Genomic DNA, 18,232 nt, shown 5'->3' with positions numbered 1-18,232 from the left:
ACAAGAGATGGGAAAATTGTTCTATTCCACCTCCAGTCCCTGACAAGGGCATCACACCTTCTGAATTTCAGCTGCTCCTGTTTCCCTGGCATGATGAGAGGCACTCACACCCCAGAAATGCTGGGCCTAGGCAGTGCCTAGCTGCATATGTCAAATTATCCCCTGCCAATTCAGACTGGTTCAATTCCTTCCATCAGCGGTGGTGAATCACTTCTCTTAGCATATGGTTACACATCACATGTCTGACTCTGCTTCTGCCCTCTGAAAAATTATCTGAGGCAGGATTTCCTGAAGTTTTAGACATGGAGAAATTTAGCAGTGAAAACTATTGATGCTCACCATTATCTGTTTGCATACAGAGTCGGCAGGCTGGGCAGGGAATGTTCACATAGCAGTGCTGGATTAGTATTTTTAAACTCTTTCTATTATTGATTTAACCACTTGAAGCTGCTGGAAGCCGAGTTCCTGTCACAGCTGGTAATGCAAGAGGCATTAGGGAAAATCCCTACTGTGGAGGTGTGCAAAAATGTTCACACATTAACGGCGAGATCTCACTTTGCATCAGCGTCATGTACAACCCCAAATGCCCATTTTCATTCTGCTCAGCTAGATAAGAAACCTGAAAGGGGAGAAGTTTGGTTTTTTCTCATTGACTCCAGTGCTTTCTAAAGACCAGGATCCTGCAGCCTGCCCGAAGTGAGCAGCACGTTTTTGCCTCAAGTTGTTCCATTAAAGCTAATGCAGCCACTTGCAGAGCAGGGCTATTCAGAGAGAGCAGCGCTATCAACGCAGCTCTGCGTGATCACAAGGCCATTAACAAGTTCCTTAAAAAAGGAAGACAGTGGCTTTGTCAGAAGCTGAAATGGACTGGGCTATGCAACACTGTTAAAAACTACTTTTGGCCAAGGCAGTGAGCAAATTAGTTTCTTGATTTAAAACAAAAATTAAGGTAACTGACTTCCAGACAACGTGAATCAAGAAAAAATTCCGCTTAAAATTAAGTTTTGTCTTCTCTGCAGCTGAAAATTCATTCTGACTGAGGCAGGAGATGGATTCCTGCTTTAAAAGCCAGTCTAGAAGTTCCACACTTGCCATGTCTTACTTTGAACAGTTCCTCTCTTAATTAACCTAAAATAACTCCTGTGCAGAGAAGCTCTTGCATGGCTCACAAAGGAAACACTCCAAAAACGCTAATGATTTTCAAATTCATTGATAAGTATGTCCTTCACTTATTTTTCATGTTCCTGCATCTCTATTCTGAGTGATTGTTTCATTGATGCCAACGAAAATTAACACATTATTGCCATGAATCAAGTCTTTTCATTGCCTTGACAATGCTGCCCTTCAGTTCTGTAAACACTTGAAAATGAAAAAGTTCCAAACTATAAACAACAGGTCTAAAATCCCTCCTACCACCCAAATCCAAACATATTTCACTTGTGCAGAATATGAAAGCAAGGTAACTCTCGTTGTACTCTTCCAGTGCCTGAAGGGATCCTGCAAGGGGGATGAAGAGGGACTTTGGACTAGGGCTGGAGGGACAGGAGCCAGGGAATGGCTCCCAGTGCCAGAGGGCAGGGCTGGGTGGGAGATTGGCAATGAGGAATTGTTCCCTGGCAGGGTGGGCAGGCCCTGGCACAGGGTGCCCAGAGCAGCTGGGGTGCCCCTGGATCCCTGGCAGTGCCCAAGGCCAGGCTGGACACTGGGGCTGGGAGCACCTGGGACAGTGGGAGGTGTCCCTGCCATGGCAGGCGTGGCCCTGGATGGGCTCTAAGGTCCCTCCAGCCCAAACCTTTCTGTGATTCTGTAGAAAATTGCAAAACCCTGATTCAAACATCTCTGTATAGTGGATGTTTGGGAGTGTCTGTGATTAATGTGCTAAATTGCTTCACCTGCCCCAGCACCATCTGCAGCTCTGTTGGTTCAAAGACAACTCAAAGCATCCCTGTCATGGAACAAGGGGCATTTCTTCTCCTGAAAACAGACTCCAACTTTGCAAAGCTGAAATGACAGGGGAAATGCTGGAACAATTTGCTTTTTGAAGAGATTCTACTCTGGATGTAAATACAAAATTCCTATGACAAACTCTGTGGTTCACTACTAAGGAACTAGCATGCTCCTCTTAAACCCACTTGGTCTGTGGGTCCAACTGCTATGTAAAATAGGCCCATTGCTGCTTACAAATCCACATCTGACAGAACTGTGAGTTAGAGAATGATTTTCTATTTAAACTGAAAATAGGCAAGAAGAAAAAATAAAATTAATTAGAGCAGAAATGAGATAATTGCCCAAATTCAGCTACTACTCAATGAATTTATTATAACTTTGGTCTGAAGAATTCCTAAAAGTGCAAAGTTACAGCACCAGTGAAAGACAAAAATTGGGGATGTTTCAACAGTGCTGCTCAGAAAACAGAGCTTCTGAAGAGCAGCAGGGCTTGGATTTCTGGTGCAGGAGAGAGGCACCAAACCCCCGGCTCTCTGGGAGTGCTGCACTTTGACAGTCCCATGCTTGATTATACTCATTTTCTACTTCAGCAAGCAGCAAAATTTTATGAGATCCACCCCCATAGATGTTTGTTCCCTGACAATCTGGTGTACAGTTACAGAAGTTGCTAAATATGATTATTGCCTGGGAAGCAAGGAGAAAGCAGAAATATTTGAACCCAGTGTGCTAATCCCAGTGATTCCCCTCTGCCCCCCACCAGCAGCAATGCCATACAAGGCACTGCCACTCAAACCCCACAAACAGGGAAGCACAAACCAGCAAATTAAGTTAATGAGCAGAAAATTATTTAGCTCTATTTGAAGGTAGTACATGGAAAATATTGCTTTATGTCTTGCTCCAACAGAAGGTGGGTTTTTGTCTGCTTTAAGCAGAGGGCAGAAGGTTTGTAATTACCCAGCTGCAAATGGGGCACAAGTGCCTGCTCCTGTTGGAACCCAGAGCTTAGTCACAAATGCCTCAAAACACACAGGACACAAAATCATTTTTGGTGCAATGCCTTCATTCATTATTTCTGCGTCTCTGTTTCAGTCTGTTCTCATCCTGTAAACAAGATTATTCCTTTATTTTCCTGCTTGGCCCCTCAGAGGGATTTAACTGGGAGCAGAGCATTGTCCCCCCTGCCCTGATTCCCCCCATTATTTTTGATAAATCTGAGGCATTCAACCCCTCATCAGGCAGGTATGTCTGTCAGGGATCCTTTCCCTGCTGCATGGAATTGCATCCTTTCATTAGCAAGTGTTGCCAAACAGAGCAGTTCTCCAACAACTCCTCATTTGCAGGCATTTATAGGGTTACATCTTAGACCAGCTTTACTGTTATAGATTTAGATTGAATCTGCCTCACTAAGTTGTCCCATTCTGGGCTGATGACAAAACCTGAGCTATCCATATGCCTAATTGCACTCATAAATGGAGCTCTTAGCAGGCTGTGGTGGTGATGGTGCTACAGTTGCTGTTTATGGAATTGTTCTCTAATTCCCCTTTTTCCTAAGCTGAAATATTTTTTCCTGGGACTTGCACACATTCTGATGGAGAATGGTATTTTTCATGAAATGTACTTGGCCTGGAAACAGCAGCAGAAGGGAGAGGAAAAGCAAGTGAGAAATAATCAAATGAGGGAAAGAAAAGGTAGCTGTGTACCCAGCCTGGGAGGAAATCATCCCAAGCATGACAGCAGCCACAGCCAAGCCCCACAAAAGGGGCAGCAAGGCTCAAAGCACCCAAGGAGCCATCTGGGCTCATTCATCTCATCACAAACTCCTTCCAGACAAACATCACCTGCCAAACTCCCTGCTGGGGCATCTCTGCCCTGGGCCAGGGGCAGCACCCAGGAGGGGCTGGAGCTGGGCCAGGGGCTGGATCCATCATCCTGGGGGGATTGCTGGGGGGTCTGGGCAGGGCCAGGGGCTGGATCCATCATCCTGGGGGGATTGCTGGGGGGTCTGGGCAGGGCCAGGGGCCGGATCCATCATCCTGGTGGATGTTCCAGCTCAGGACATTCTAAGCTTCAAACGATCTTCACTCACAAAGTGATTCCTTTAAGGTCAATGATCCACATTGGGATAATTCAATGGGGAAATATACAAATTTATATGGGCACCAAAACTTTCAGGCCATATAATTTGTGCTTTCTTAATATTCATTGACATGAAAATCCCCCTGGACTTGTTGCTTGCTTTTTGAGTCTTTTCCCTGGTGTGCACACAAGCTGTGAAATCACCCAGGAAATTCCTTAAAGTAACATTTGGACTGATGCTTTGAAATTACATTGCCATTTCAAACAGGACTCAAATAAGTTTAAAATGGCAACAAAAGTTTAACAAATTACGAAATCAATGAGTCACTTAAAGCATTGTGGGTCAGATTAACATAAAGCTTAACAGAAAACATAAAATCATTAACTGGAAATTCAATTCTTGGTTTGGGTAGGGGAAGGCAATCTGGGACAATACCATTTCTCATTAACTGAAGTGGGAATGACAGAGTGGCTAAAAACACTTTGTGAGAATTATTTCATAAACACTCTTGTGAAAGAGCTCAAACCCTTGAAAAGCAGTCTTCAAATCAAAATTGTTACTGAATTGCTTTACCTGATTAGAATGATGTTTTGAAAACATTCAAAATATTTTTAAAATCCAACGTGGTCCTTTCTTTGTCTCTCTGCTGTCCTGGCTCCTTCCTCCTCACTCCAGCAATATGGAATTTTATCAGTTTGGGTGTAAATATGTTCCTTCTGGGTGATGAATGCTACAGCACTAATGTTCTTTGGAAGATTTCTGAAACTCTGGCTGTGGCAGATCTGGGAGAAGCCCATTCCTCTCCCCCAGTACCACTCTGCCAGAGGGAATTGGCCAGTGCTTTTCTCCCAGCTGCCCTTTTCAGGGTATCCCAGCCCAGCTGGCAGGATGGTTATTCTGATGTTTGCAGGCTGGTTCAAGCCCTCAGCCTGTCACTGCCACTGTGATGTGATCCCAGCAAGACCTGGGTGCCTCAGGGAGAATTCTGTGCTCATTTATAAGCTGGTCAATGGGCCTAAAGGCACTCAGACATGCATTAAAATCTGTCTGAGACAGGAGCTTGAAGTTAATTTTCAATTGATTCTGTCTTGCAAATGCCACTTAAGTAAGAACCTTGGTCTTTTTCTTTTTTCCCCTTTTTTCTTCTTCCTCCAGAAGGCAGAAGCTTAATTAGGAGGATGCCATTCTGCTTTGCTTCTCCCAAAGAATGTAGCTGCCACATTCCAATAATCATTTGTACATGTGGACCATACTTGAAGTGACTTGAAGAATTTAATTCCCTACAAAAGAATGATGTCATACAGTTCACAAGCTAGACTGTAAAACCACTAAGTATCATTGTTCACCCAAGCCCATTTCACCTGGCAGATTTAATGCATTTCTACTGAGAAAGAACAGGTTAGGGAGAGTCAATTCCACAATTTTAATACATAAGCAAAAAAAGAGAAAAATTACTACAGCCAGAGAGGTGGAACTGTATTGATTTTGCTGTTTTTCACAGGAGTGCAATATCAATTCTGTTTGCAATTATTTTGCATTACTAATCAGCTCATTACCAGTCAGTCAGACAATGTTAGTTTATGCTACAATACACTCGTGGGTCATTTGCCAATAGCAATAAAATTTCACAACATACCAGGTGAAATTTCGTGTCACTCACAGTACCTGAGGAGGCTCATGGGCAGATCTGCTTTACTGGGGATGAGAAAGCTACCAGAGACAGCAAAACATGGTGCACAGGAGGAAATATGACATTTAAAAAGGAGGAAACTTCTGCTGGAGAGGAAAATCAGCAGCTGAAAAGCAACAAGGAACATCCAGTTAAAGGGGGTTAAATTGAATAACTATTCAAGCAGCGCTGTGGCTTTAGTAGGAATAATATACAGCTTAAATATAACATGCAAAACTCAGGCACAGCCACTGGAATTGTTTTATTTAATCAAAATACCAAGACTGTTAGCAGTGGAAATGTGGCCTGTGACACTGCCAGGGCCACATGGCTACAGTACATTACAAAAATGTACTGCAATTGTGATTGGGAAGATTAAAACTTTCTTCATAAGTGTATAATCCTCGCACAGTTGGGTTTGGAAGCTTCGGGCACACTTGAAATATGCTGGAATTTTCTATTTTGTATTCCTGCAGTATTATTTTCTCCATAAGTATGGAGCTTTCAGTACAAAGCTATTCTTTAGAATGCAAAGAAGCAAGTAAAAATTGGTATATTGGGTCCTTCCTTATTTCTATAATCCATAAAACTTATGAAAAACCAGTCTCTTGAAATTTATTTCAACCAATGACACAGAATATGAAGTAGAAGGACAAACAGTCCCCTGCACAACCCTATTAGAAAATAAAATTTATGTATATATGTAAATACTCTCCCCTAAATATCAGTTAGGATTGCAGAGTCCTTTCAGCATGAGGTTTGTATTTAGAATTTTCAAGAAGAATTATTTTCAAAGTTGACAGTAAAACTTCTTTGTTCTCTTCCATGTATGTTGAAAATCTTAATTACTCGCTGCAGTATGTATTATTTTTACTTCAACATTTCCAGTTTGGTTCCTAGTATGATGACTATCTTTTGAGAAGCGATTATTCTATATTTCTCCTTATTACCTGCTCGGATTTATTTATTCCTCTATACTGAATTTGCTTTGTAAATGAACCTCATCGCTGTAGGACTTTGTGGTTTTCCAAATAATTTATCTTTATGAGAATACTGTGAGTCAGAAAGGTGATAATACAGAGAGTAAGGTAAAAAATGAGCGCCAGACTATCCAAGGCACCTCAAGTAAAAGGGCAACATGCACTTCCCAGTGAGTAGAAGTACATGAAAATCAAGAATCACATGAAAACCAAGAAGCAAACAGAGATCTGGAGACCTGAGGTTCAGCAGATCCTCCCTTTCCCCCACCAATCTGCCTGTGCAGTGGGCACCCTCTCTTGAGGGACTCTCTCCCACGTTCTGAGTGAAGATCGAGGTTTAGTGGGCAGCACAAAGAGCTGCCAAAGCCAAACCCTGGCAGGTTCCAAACCTCTGCTGGGAAGAACAGGGGGCATGTTTCTGGAAAAGCCCCACAAGCACAGGTTTTAGCAAATTGAATAATTTCTTTCTCTGGCTTGGTCCCAAGTGCATGTCTGCATGTCAAATGTCTGTTCAGGTAAGGTTTCCAGAGTGGTGCAGGCTGAGGCTCACTCCCAAGCAGTGAGGATGGGTATTCATCAGGGGAATAATGTGTCCCAGGAAGGGGCATTCCTCAGCACAGAACCACAGCAGCTGCCTGCCAGTAACTTTGGAGCTACTCTGGGAGTGTGTAACAATTTCAGCTTTCATACCATGTCTTTATTTCAGTCCTTCTCCCAGCTCTTTTGTTTCTTTTCCAGGCTCTCCATTTCCCTATCCTCACTGAGATGTACTGAGGAACATCCTCAGTTTTTCATCAAACGAAGCAATTTGGATGCCAAGACCGTTCACCCAGGCTCAAAGAAGCCTCAAAAGAAGATGCAGATCACACCTTTTCCATCTGGCACTGGGCTATTTTGGCCTCCAGACTGAGGCACTCAAGAGAAGAGCTGAAGACTGATGTTTCCCATCGTGTGTTTCTTTGGAATTTCTGGTCATGTTCCTGCAGCTATTAAGATGTACTTTTATTGTGCCCTGTAAGACTGCAGCTGCATGCTTTACAATGCTGTTATATATTTTAATATTGTGATATGATCTGCTAGATATCATCCTTATTAGACACTAGACAGAGCATTTATCACACTTAAATGCTTCACACTTCCCAGCCCCGAGTGTATTTTTATTAATGTATACAGGTGATAAGAAATACAGAGTACAGCAGAAATTCAACTGAGAACCTACATTACCACCCATTTCAGAGTTCCTAATATTTGTATCCATTGTGAGAGGTGATTTGCCCTGAAATGAAATGTTTATCTTGGCTAGTCCTACCTCACAGCAGTAGCCCTTCTGAACGCTCCTTGAAAATACTTACAGATATTATCTGGCTCTTATTCCTCCTTCCCCTGTTAGATTCTAAACAAAGATTTGTTCTTCCAATTCCGTGCTCAGTGTGGGCAGGCTGCTGGTGTGAGGAATTCCTGTCCTGGATACCCTGCAAGAGGCACCCTGGTGTTTTCCTAACCCTGGCTCCATTCAGCACTGAGGAGCTCCCTGGAACAGCCCAGCTCCCCCAGGAGAGGGGAGCAGCATGCAGGAACAGGGATTTTAAACTTGTTTATGCTCAAGAGTCACAGACAGAGAGTCAACAAACAATCCACTGAAGCCTCATATAATATTATCCCTCTCTCCTCCTTTTAGGCAATGGACTGCAATTCCATCTTTGCACAGAACTTAAACATTCAATGACCCTGCTGCATGAAAAATGCCTTTCAAAGGCTCTCTGCAATGCTGTGAGGGCTGAAATATTACATTTATTGTGGAAATACATCTGTTTGCTAATGCTAGTGGGCTAGGAACACCCACGCTTACCAACTGTGCCTAAGAAAAGAAGAAAGACTTTTTTCCACACAGAATTTCACAGTAAATAATACATTTGTAATTTTCAAATTCTACTCTCTTGGCCCTGGTTTCTCTCTCCATCTCCTTTGCGCTGTAAATTTGGAGTACACATCTGGAATTTAAAAGGCACAGGATACACCAGGCACGGTTTCTCACTCATCTTCCCAAGTTCCTGCTTGTGTGGCACAGCCTTGGATTTTCCATAGCACCATAGCAATAAACCAGTACAAGAAAAACACCAGAAAAATGGAATTCATTCCAGAACTATGAAAATGCTCATTTTAACTTTATCATAATTTATTGACTGGAAACTGAAAGTTGATCAGTTGCAACGCTAACCTTCTCTTTCTTGCAACCACAGCACATCGGCACACTTTATTTAGCCTGATCCACGATGGCTTACGTGGTCAAACCCAATATTTTCCATAATCAAAATAAAAACTAAACTCAGCAAACAAACTCCCTGGGCCTGGAATTTCCCACTGCCTTAGGATAAAAAAGGGAAAAATTAACTTTGTGTTGAGAGGTGTCCTCGTGGTGATTCAGTTTTAAATGAATGGCGCTGTCACAGCAGCCTCAGCAGGGCCAGCACAGCTGGGGACAAAGGGACAGGCTGTGATCACACACCAAGCACAGCCTGAGGGGCTGAAATGGAGATGGAGCAGATTGCACTGACAATTCCCAGAATGTTCAGCCCTGCATCCCCAAAGTCCCTCAGGACAGGAATTAGGGTTTCCATTTTTCCAGGGGGAGGAGGAGCACTGCAGCAGCCTGGGCCAGTCAGCAACAGGGACCAGGGAAAAGGACTGGATGGGGGGAAAGCTCCTGAGAAGTCCCCAAGGGTAGTGGGCATGGAATTGCAGAAAGCCCTCCCAGTCCCCCTGAACGTGATAAAAAGCCCTTGGCATTCAAACAGATCATTCAGCGTTCCAGAAGGACAAAAAGAGAAAGCAAAGTCTTAGAAATTATAAGGGAAAAACCCACTGGATATCCATCTGCAGTCACATCCCAAAGGCTGTTTATGGCTCTGTTCCCCCATCCCCAAAAGAGTCTGGATTCCCTGGAAGCACAGAAAGGTGCAGAGAAGGCAGCAAGGACAAGGGAAGGTGGGGAAGTTTCAGTGTTTTGCAAAACAAGTATGTGTACGTGTGAATGTACATCCAGAATGAACACAAATATCTCACTTCCTCACACAGAAGTTAAGTGGCACATTGTGCCTCTGGATTTTAGGAATGTCAAAAAAAAATATCCAAAAAATCCATTAAATTAGCAAACCAAAAATCTGTCAAGTGCCTTTAAACACAGCCACACAGAGAATCCAGTGCTGAAAGACAACACACCAGGGTCTGGGAGGCCTTTCTGGGGAATCATCACTCCATCTGTATCCTAGCCTCCCACAAGAGAGGAGGGAGCTGTGAGAGGGCAGGAAGCCTTTGGTGGAACACAGCTACAAATGCCTCCAGCTCCCCAAGTGCCAATCCACACAATCCTCATTGTTCCTCCTTAATTCATTTTGTGAGAATTCAAGAAAGCCACTGACACAATGAAGGGTGGTTTCACATTTCCCATTCTGTTTTCATTTCCCATTCATATGTTCACATATCTGTGCAGGCAGGGCTGCCCACTCCTTCCCCAAATAAAGAGGAGAAATGGGAGGTCTCAAGCAATTAGCTGAGGTACTCTGCCAGTGCTTAAACGAACCATCTGTTCCAAGGTATGCAAGAGCAGCATGCCTGGAGCCATGAGGCAGCTCTGCAATTTCCAGCCCTGCTCTGGAAAGGTTCTGGCTGCAGATGTTTCAGAATTCAACCCAAAAAGGGCACCAGCATCAGCTTCATCTGCCACACACAGATGAGGCTCCTTTGGCTCTGGGGTTTAGCAGAGTGGGGATGGAAATAAACACACAGAACACCCAGAACAGGGTGGGGAAAGCCATTCCAAAAAGTTTCCAGAATGTATTGCGCAAAAGGAGATGAAAAATTAAAGGTCAAGATGCTGGAATTAACAATATTTCACCGTGGCACAAAGGAATTCTTGAATGAAGAAATTTGTCCTTTGCTGCTCAACTACAGCTTTTATCTGGGATGAAAGGATGAGCCAAGGGGGTTTTTTCTCCCCAAAACCAGACCTAAAGCGTGGCCACCCCCAGCACCCGGTTCCAGGAGTGTTTGATTGGTACATGGCTGACATGGGGACATGCCAAGACTGAACATGATCATTAGAACTGTTTATTAGACAAAAGGCTACTAGGAGATTGATAATTAATCACTTGGCATTGATTGAAATTCTTGATGAAATGAAGCATGAGCTGTTGAAAAATAATTGAATGTAATCACAAAATCCATGAATCATTCATGGAAAGCACATTTATTAAACCAGAATTCATAAGTAAGATATTTTGTCTGGCTCTTTTTCCCCTCTTTGGATCCTGTCCTGTGGGATGAACAGGCAGCTGTTCCTCCAGCACAGCTCCACAGAGCAGACAACAGGAAAACATCCCAAGCAAGAGCAGAACAGCAGTTCTGGTATCTGATTTATTGCCAAACTCAAGGAGCTTTTGTAAACCAAAAACCTAAAGCCTGGTATTTGCCATGAGAATTCAGGAAAACCAAATCTGTTTAATGCTAAAAAACATTATCATCTTAGCAGCTTTCAAAAGGAATGAGCCAAGTTTTCATTCTATAGGTCAAAAATTTACAATTAAATCACGATATACCTGGATATTCTTTCTCAATACCAATTTCTAAGAAAAAATAAATAAAACAATGTCACAATTTCAAAAGTCTTGGCAGAGGTGTCACTTTAGACACAGAAATTCAGTTGCTGGTGGTTTTATTTAAAATTTAAATCTATCATTAACTAAACTCAGATAGAGCCAAGATGAATAAAGCTCCCAGTAGAAAAAAAATTGCTGACCATATAATCATAGAACAGATATTTAAGAACTGAGATTGGGTTCAAAGGGAACCTCATTTTCTGAAGATTGCAATCAAATAATTTTATATAAATTCTGCTTTTAAATTTCCTAAGTAACAATCAGTGCAACCATTATATGAATTGAATTAATTCCCCCTAACACTGATTGCTATTCAAGTAAACATGAACTTTGCCCTGAGAGAGGCTAAAATATTTATATAACAGGCAAAATTGTAACCAGTTAATCCCAAATGTTAGATTTGATAGAAACTCATCTTTAACCACGTAACTTTATATTTAGAAAACGAAAAAGTCACATGTTTCAATAGAATTTCAAAGAGAATTTGTTTCCACTCACTGCCTAAAATTAAACAAAAATCCAAACTGCGAGCAGACAAGGTGCTGATTTATCTGCTAAACCCCCAAAACCTGCACCAGAATGTCTGAAGTACACAAGTATTTCTGTGGCAGTAGATGACTTTTACCAGAAAAATCTTACTGATCCTGCTTCTCACATTCCTTGGGAGAAATGAGCACACACAAAGGCAGGAAAACAATTCCTCCTATGAACACTGTAGGCACAGCTGAGATCATGGCTGGGACTAGGGCTGGTGGTGACTGAAACCAACTTTATTTCTGACCTTTCTCCTGCATGGAGAAGCACAGGCACCCACAGGAGTGAGACAGAGCCCTCAATTGCTGCCACTCGTGGCCAGCCCAAGCAGGAAGGGCAAATCACACAGCACAACCTCTGACATCCACAAACACCAATTTATCATCCCAGAATGCACAGAACTGCCCTGGCACTGCTGCCAAAACCCTGCACAAAAATCCCTGGGAATAACAAAATTATGGGTGTTTTGAGTGCCAGCTGAAGGAGTGGGAAGGAGGGAAAAGCACACCTGGATAACTCATGGAGCACAGGATTGCCCAGGCAGCAGCACCCTCTGTGCCATGGGATATCTGCACTGCTCCAAGGCCAGAACAGCCCCAGCTCTGAGATCAGCTGCTGTGCTCTCACAGCCCCTGGCTGGTCCCTTCACAGGGCCATTTCCCTCTGCCAGAGCAAAAAGACCTGGACTTAAAAGGAGAAAGACTTTAAAAAGTCCTGAGCTTACACATTACAAAGGAAAAGGCACTGGGTAGGTCTTAATTTTCCATTAAATACAAACCCCACCACTGCAAATTCATTTCAAATTCAGCTGAACCCTACAGAGGTGGCAGTAACCTACCAAGACAAACTTTTGGAGCAAAATCTGGTTTTTGCATCATTATATTTCTGCTGCTGAGCTGCACACCCCCTCACAGAGCCTCTCTGATTTGCACATAAACCCTCAAACAGACAAATATTGCCATGGCATTATTTGAATAGGTTGCTCAGAATAGATCTAAATGAATTCTCAGTATGTGACAGCCAGAGGAGTTAACGATTTTTATTGACACAGGTTTTCCTACAACAATCAATGAACTCATCTCAGGGAGACTGAGGGGACACCCCTGCTTTTATGGCATCCCCAAAAGAGCCAGGGTGGCAGCAGCTGCTGGGATTTGGGTGCTTTCAGCCCTTTCTGGGAGCAGAGTGATGTGACACAGGGACTTGTGCCCCCTGACAGAGCATCTCCAGCAGGACACAGCTCAGCCTGCCTGCTGCAGATAAAGACAATACAAATGCAAGCTCCAGGAATAACCTCGTGGAGAATTTTATCAAACAGACTTTGTTGCCATGCATTATTTATCCACATCTACATTTCAGGGAAAATGGCCTCATTTGAGTTAATTGATGCTTTCCTAGGGGTATTTGTTAGAAATCAGTGCTGCACATCCCCTGGCTTATGTTGTATTTGTAGCTTTGTGTCATCACAGGTACCCAATAATTATAAGTTCAGCTATTTAAGGCAAATAAATAGCAAATAAAAATTTCATTTACTTGTTTCAATCATCAAATAAATGTTGTGGGCGGTTTTTTGCAGAAGTCTGAGTAAAAAATGTTCTGCTTTTTTGGTCCTTCCCCTGCTATTATTTCTGACCCAGTGAATTTATTTAAGATGGAGTGTTCCACAGTGTTAAAAAAACAAAATGAGATAGCTCAGAAATTAAAAATTTAACTTGTGAAAGATGCTGCTATAACTGGAATTCATAAGGATTTAATAAAAGTCCTTATAAAGTTCTTTTAGTATTACAACAGCAATTATTCCTTCTCCTCCTCATCAGTGGTCTCCCCTTCACTTGCACAGTGTATTATTAAACAAAGCAGCCCAGCTGTGTAGGGAAAAACCCCTGGCAGGCCCCCTTGTCCAGGCTTAATGGACCCTGTGCCACCCCAGTGCTTCACCCCTGACCCAGCACATGCCACAGATTCATGTTTTTCCCCAGATTTTGAGTTCATTCAAGGCAGAGATGAAGGTGCAAAGGGATTTATTCCCATTTCTGGCCAATTGTACCTGATGTCCCTCAAGAAAAAGCCCTCAGCAATATCCAGCATGGCTCAGTTGAGCCAATTTATTATCTCTGGTCATCTAGCAGGGGAAAGGAGGCAGCACTGATGATGCTTAAGGAATGATTCTTGCAAAATTAGAGTTCCTAAATGTCAAATTAAGGCCAGACAGAAGTAAAAATACAAATCTGTACTTGCAGCTTCTGAGAAGCCCATATGGAATGAAGGGATGGACTCCCACGTGCCTGGTGCCCATGGCTGGGCTCTGATTTCACACCCTGCTGCCCTGGATGCTGCAGGGGGCCAGGAAATCTGGGGGTGTGGGTGCTTGGCTACCCTGTGAGGACACAGGAGGGAACAGGGGCACAGAGAGCCCTTTCTGGGGAGAGCCTGGAATGGGGCACAGAGAGCACAGCCCCTTCTGGAACGGGGCACACAGAGCACAGCCCCTTCTGGGGAGAGCCTGGAATGGGGCACAGAGAGCACAGCCCCTTCTGGAATGGGGGAGAGCCTGGAATGGGGCACACAGAGCACAGCCCCTTCTGGAATGGGGCACAGAGAGCACAGCCCCTCCTGGAATGGGGCACAGAGAGCACAGCCCCTTCTGGAATGGGGCACAGAGGGCACAGCCCCTTCTGGAATGGAGCACAGAGAGCACAGCCCCTTCTGGAATGGGGCACAGAGGGCACAGCCCCTTCTGGAATGGGGCACAGAGGGCACAGCTCCTTCTGGAATGGGGCACACAGAGCACAGCCCCTCCTGGAATGGGGCACAGAGAGCACAGCTCCTTCTGGAATGGGGCACACAGAGCACAGCCCCTCTGGAATGGGGCACAGAGAGCACAGCCCCTTCTGGAATGGGGCACAGAGAGCACAGCCCCTTCTGGAATGGGGCACACAGAGCACAGCCCCTTCTGGAATGGGGCACACAGAGAGCACAGCTCCTTCTGGAATGGGGCACACAGAGCACAGCCCCTCCTGGAATGGGGCACACAGAGCACAGCTCCTTCTGGAATGGGGCACACAGAGAGCACAGCCCATTCTGGAATGGGACACACAGAGCACAGCTCCTTCTGGAATGGGGCACAGAGAGCACAGCCCCTTCTGGAATGGGACACACAGAGCACAGCCCCTTCTGGAATGGGACACACAGAGCACAGCCCCTCCTGGAATGGGACACACAGAGCACAGCTCCTTCTGGAATGGGGCACACAGAGAGCACAGCCCATTCTGGAATGGGACACACAGAGCACAGCTCCTTCTGGAATGGGGCACAGACAGCACAGCCCCTTCTGGAATGGGGCACAGAGAGCACAGCCCCTTCTGGAATGGGGCACAGACAGCACAGCCCCTTCTGGAATGGGGCACAGAGAGCACAGCCCCTTCTGGAATGGGGCACACAGAGCACAGCCCCTTCTGGAATGGGGCACAGAGAGCACAGCTCCTTCTGGAATGGGGCACACAGAGAGCACAGCCCCTTCTGGAATGGGGCAGAGAGAGCACAGCCCCTTCTGGAATGGAGCACAGAGAGCACAGCCCCTTCTGGAATGGAGCACAGAGAGCACAGCCCCTTCTGGAATGGAGCACAGAGAGCACAGCTCCTTCTGGAATGGGGCACAGAGAGCACAGCCCCTTCTGGAATGGGGCACACACAGAGCACAGCTCCTTCTGGAATGGGGCACACAGAGCACATTCTGGAATGGGGCACACAGAGCACAGCCCCTTCTGGAACAGGGCACACAGAGCACAGCCCCTTCTGGAATGGGGCACACAGAGAGCACAGCCCCTCTGGAATGGGGCACACAGAGCACAGCCCCTTCTCCCAGGGGAGAACCCAGGAATGGGGGCACACAGAGCTGCCCTGGGGGCTGAGCAGGGAGGAGAAGCTCAGGGGGAGAGATGGAGGGAGGGATTTTATTTGCAGCAGGAGCACCCAACCCTCAGTGCAGGGCACAGGGCCTGGGTACATTGTGTGTGGTTTCACAGCAGTGTCTCAGGGGGGTTAATCCAGCCTGGAGATGTAAGGGTTAAGGAGAGCTCTGCTAGCAGATGGCAAGGGCACAATGGCTCCTCATGATCCTGCAGGTGGCAAAATGCTCTGCATTTGTTTCCAGCCTGCCCTCCCTACAGCAAACACGCTGCCTTTGCCTACCTTGCAGCTTTTGCCCTCCTCCCTTCTCTTCAAGCTCCCAAATTCTGGAAGGTTGCCTCCCAAGCCCCCCAGTACAGCACCACCTTCTCCCTCACGCTCGAAAATGCACCATTCTCCGTGCAGGAGAAAATGCTTCTGCTCTCCTGATGTTGTTTCCAGCCTGACAGGGGATGCTTGGCCATGGATGGATCTGCTGGAGCAGCACACAATAGTCCCTGTGAGAGCTTCATGCATCGCCCTGGGAAGAAGATGACAAACTCGTGTGTGCAGCCCCAGCCTGTCACAGGGAGGGTGGCTGCCACAACCCTCCCTGGTGCCCTGCCCTCAGGGCCAGGCTGGCAAAAAGGAAAAGGAGTGGGAACATTGCAGCCGTCCACGAAAAGAACTTTATAAAGGGTGAAAACAACCGACAAGGAGAAGCTGTGCACAGTAGGAGGGGCAGGATCCAAAGACCTGAAACACAAGAAACAATACATACACTGGGGGGTGGAACATTCTAGAACTACAACTATATAGGGGAAACTCGTAACCAATAGGAAAGAAAAACTTGGACAAATTATATCACATATATATATACCCATTATATATATAACACAACACCAAAGGCTTATAGGGGAACTCTCAGGCTCACCCTAAGTTAAATAAATTATTCCTAGGGCTTGAAACTAATGCCTGGGTCTTTTGGGGTAAAATCCAGCTGATTTGAGTCACAGCTGGGCCAGTTTCCACATTAGCCTGTCTGCTTTGCCGTCACACCACCCTGAACTGTTCTGTACCTGTCATTTCCCATACAGAGCACAGACTCAGAGCAGTTCAGTTTGTATCTCTGGGGGGATGAGGCTCATGACAAACACCACACGTTCCACCTGCACACTAGGCAGGGACAGGCTGTGCTGCTTCGCCTCTCAGGCTGTATCTGACCCTTGGGGGGAGGTTTTCCTTCCCTGGTCTGAGATTGGAACACCACAGGACACTGTCCCACCGCAAAAATGCTGTCCTGCTTTAGCAGGACTTTATTTTCCTTGCCCTTTTGAATGTTGGAGCAGCTCTCAGCTGCTGACAGGGTGCTCTGCCCAGGCACACAGGGCAGGGTTCTGCCTGTGGCAGGTTGTAGTGTGTTGCAATTTCCTGTTTTAGACTTCCCAGTCCTTTCCCAGGTAGCAATAGCTTCTCTGTTCACCTCCCCCTTTCTCTTCCTAAGTGATGTCCATCAAGCTTAACTTTCCAGCAAGGGCGTCGTGTGATTGGCAGAAGTTCAAAAGATGCCTCTCAGCCCTGGGCCATTGGCCTGTCCGAGTGTCATTGTCCCCTGAGACTCGCCCTCTCCCACCTGGTTGGTAGCTCACCTATCCTCTCCCTGCCCCCTCCCCCTGAGCTTAAAAGGACCTGGGACCATGGACCTTGGCTTAAAAGGACCTGGAGACCATGGACCTGGGCTTAAAAGGACCTGGGGACCATGGGGCCGGATTCTACTGTAGCTGTTACCAGGATTCAGAGATCTTGAATAAAGCTCTGGATAAACCCTGCTGTAGAATCCTCTCCTTTCTTCTTCACCCAGCCTAAGGACTTTCACCTGAGGTAAAGCTGAGTTCCTACCAGCCTGGACTTGTTCTCAGTGTCCAGCTGCAACTCCCAGCTAGCCAGAGGGATCTCTGTGGTGAAACACCACAGCAGCTGCCTTTGGCCGAGCAGCGAGGGCCGGACGAGCCCAGACACGTTCCATCCAGTAATATTGGAATATTATTCCAATATTTGGCGCCCACCGTGCGGCAGATTGGCTCTGCACCCCCAAGAAGAACCTCAGAACCTCGGAAAAGCTTTTAGGCAGCTCAGCATCCACTGGAAGAGCGAGTGGAGCTCAGGGAGGATTTTCTACCCGACCTTCCCACAGCTCCTGTGCTGCACAGCCACTCCAGCTGCTGACGGAGCTGGATCCACGCTTCCAGCAGCTGGGAATGCTGCTGCCTCCTGGGCAGGGCATCACCTCTGGGTGAAGGGGGGAATTCTGCCTCAAACCAGGACCCAGGGATGGAATCAAGGAACTGTACTGCTGCTGAAGATTATCTGCATTCCCTTAGGGACTCCTCCAAACTGGGAAAGTATCTCATTTGACAGAGCTGATCCTGGTCATATTGAAACATTTATAAAGGGGGTGAGGAAACAAAGTGGTCCCTGCACT

This window comes from Fringilla coelebs (genome assembly GCF_963513975.1).
Source record: "Fringilla coelebs genome assembly, chromosome: 14".
NCBI classification, from domain to species: domain Eukaryota; kingdom Metazoa; phylum Chordata; class Aves; order Passeriformes; family Fringillidae; genus Fringilla; species Fringilla coelebs.
Note: the sequence above shows the minus strand (reverse complement) of the source record.